This window comes from Eurytemora carolleeae, unplaced genomic scaffold (assembly GCF_000591075.1).
Source record: "Eurytemora carolleeae unplaced genomic scaffold, Eaff_2.0 scaffold405, whole genome shotgun sequence".
Taxonomy (NCBI): domain Eukaryota; kingdom Metazoa; phylum Arthropoda; class Copepoda; order Calanoida; family Temoridae; genus Eurytemora; species Eurytemora carolleeae.
In genome coordinates this window covers 258,785-261,665 of record NW_019396303.1, presented here as the reverse complement: position 1 = coordinate 261,665, position 2,881 = coordinate 258,785, and positions in this window count along the sequence as shown.

Below are 2,881 nucleotides of genomic sequence, written 5' to 3'. Positions count from 1 at the left end.
TGATGTTGTAGACTTTTGATATTTCAAACTAAGATAATTTGATGTGAAGGGACTGGCGTAAGCGTAATTTCAAGTGACCAGTATTCTAATTAAAGAGGGTTAACCTTGATTCACATTGGTACACCGTTGACTGATCAAGGATGACAGATGTTTATCTACTTACTTGTTATTGTTGAACACTTTTGTACAAGCTGTTTTATATTTGAGGAATAATAATTTTTACTTTTTCTTGAAGTGGAAGAATATAAATATTTACATTTTAGAAGTAAGTTAAAGCTAACCGGTCTGGTTTACCCAAAACAGACTTGGGAGGGGTACCGTGAACCCCTCCCCCTCTATTTCCTTATTGTAATAAAAATCTATAACTTATGATACAACTTTGGAAAGCCCTTTGGCTACACTTTAATAATCTAAAGAAAAAATTTGCTTTACAAAAAATTTTATTAATTGCAAAATCAAAATTGTGCAAAAAACAAAAAATGCTCTAACTATGATATATTATACATTTTTGAATAGCTCTTGACCCAGCCAATTTAAACATGCAAAATATTTGCAAAATTTTCAAACCTGAGATGTGTTTTCAAGAAAAACAAAAACTGTTAACTCGTTAATAAACTTTTGTGATAAATTCATATGTTCAACAATCTTGTAAACGATAAATGATACGTAAATAAATATCTAGATTTCAAAAAAAATGTTTTTATTTTCTTAATCCAAGTTTAAGAATATATCTTTGACAAAAACAAATTCTTTTCAGTTATTTTTCCAAAACTTTATATTTTAACAACATCTTGATTCTATTTTCATTTCAATTAACCCAATCTCAATTCTTAATCTTTACAAGAAGGTTAAAACTTTGGTGTTATTTGTAATTCTCAGATCATGCATTGATCTTTATCTTATGCAGGTCTACACTCTACAGATCATGAATTAATCTTTATCTTATGCAGGTCTACACTCTACAGATCATGAATTAATCTTTATCTTATGCAGGTATACACTCTAGGGATCATGCCTTAATCTTTATCTTATGCAGGTCTACACTCTACAGATCATGAATTAATCTTTATCTTATGCAGGTCTACACTCTACGGATTAATTCAAGTAAATTTCCCGTGGTGGTCATACTTTGCAGGAATACTTTGATCAAGGGAACAAGCATTACATCTTCAAATTTAAAAGTTCCCACATTGAACATCAAGATCAAGAATTCCAGATTAAATATTCTTCACACACATAGATAGGTGCATTCAAACTTAATTGTTAATTTACTTTAATTTTAAATCAACTTTTAAGTAACGTTTATAATTAGGGAAAGGAATTGACAAACTTTGATATCTAATACCTATATTTGTTCCACCTGATGGTGTAAACCTTTGATATTTGAAACTTAGATTCTTTCATCTGACAGAATTCATAGTTTGAAATATCTAAGGGTAAGGCAATTGGGTTGCAAAGATAAAGAGATGAGAAAATCACAGCTTATGACAAAGATTCAACTCCTTTAAGGATGAAGCTGTATCTAATTCTGGTAACATTGTTGATTCTGTTTTTTAGCTCAGGCATAGCTAAACATTTCCTTGTGGAAACTATAGGTAAATATGTGTTTATTTCTTAATTTTTATATTCAATAAAAAAACAGATAAACATCTATAAATATAAAGTTGTAATCTCTGTTTGGGTGTCTGTCTATTTGTTTGTCCGATCATAACTCAGGAACCATTGACTGATATGCTTAATATTTTAATTGGGGAACTCGGGAGAACCATGGGAATGTTCTTAGCTTGGGTTAGAGGTTCTGAATTGAGTGGGTGGACTTTTATAGCGAAAATTTATTTTCCCGTTAAAATCATCCAAGTGCGGGTAAACGGCAGGAGTAACTATGAGTAATCTGGGGAGCTCCGGGTTCCCAAGCTAGTATATAAATATAATATACTAGCTGAAGTTCTGCTCATTGCCCAGGTTACTTCTGCCCTTCACCTGTTTTTTGTTTAAGTTTAAAGACTTACAATGTTTTTCTTTACTCCTTAGACAACTATTAACTTTACGAAAACCGAAGGCAAATTGTAAGTTCAGGGTCCAATCTCCAACTTACTGCATGAAACCCCAGCCATAAACTTATTATAAATCAATTCTGTGATATATCCATTCTATTATATATACATATTCCAACTTCAAAGAAGTTCAAAGTTCAAAAAAGACTTCTCAGGTTTTAACCTTAATTAGTCCAACAAACACAAAATATTCAGTGATAACTAGAAAAGTCTGGAAAAGGATCACAACTTTTAGGCTCTTTTCATGACTCTAAATAGTCCAATGAACATGAGACAATTGTGGAGTGTAAACAGACCCATTTTATTTAATTAGTAATTTAATAAATGTGCAGTATAACTATTTGCTTTGTAACAAAGTCAAATACAGTTAAGTATTGTTACAAAAAAAGGATCCACCCAAAGGGGGGTATCAATACTCTGGTCGAATATGGTCTTACACAAATAAAAAAAAACAAAAAAGTTGAACGTTTATATTGAAAGTTAAACCCAGATCCCACCATTTCTTAGTCCTAGGGTCAGCTAGCTGGTCAGCCTGTAGGGGGCAACACTAGCTAAGGCCGCTCAAGGATTGTAAGGCAAGGAAAGTTTTTTCAGAAGTGTACACATCTTTTGTACTGCAGTGTACTGTCTCTGGGCAGTAATGTAAACACAAGACGGATGTCGAAGCCCGAAATGGGATCCATCTTTCACATAAAAAATCGATGAAATATTCTGGTCATAGGAAACTATTATGTGAATTATCAAAATTTTCAAAATTTAATGCTTTTAACCTCCTCGGATACTAAACGAACACTGATGCATCTATTCTTGTTTACAAATTCCGCCCA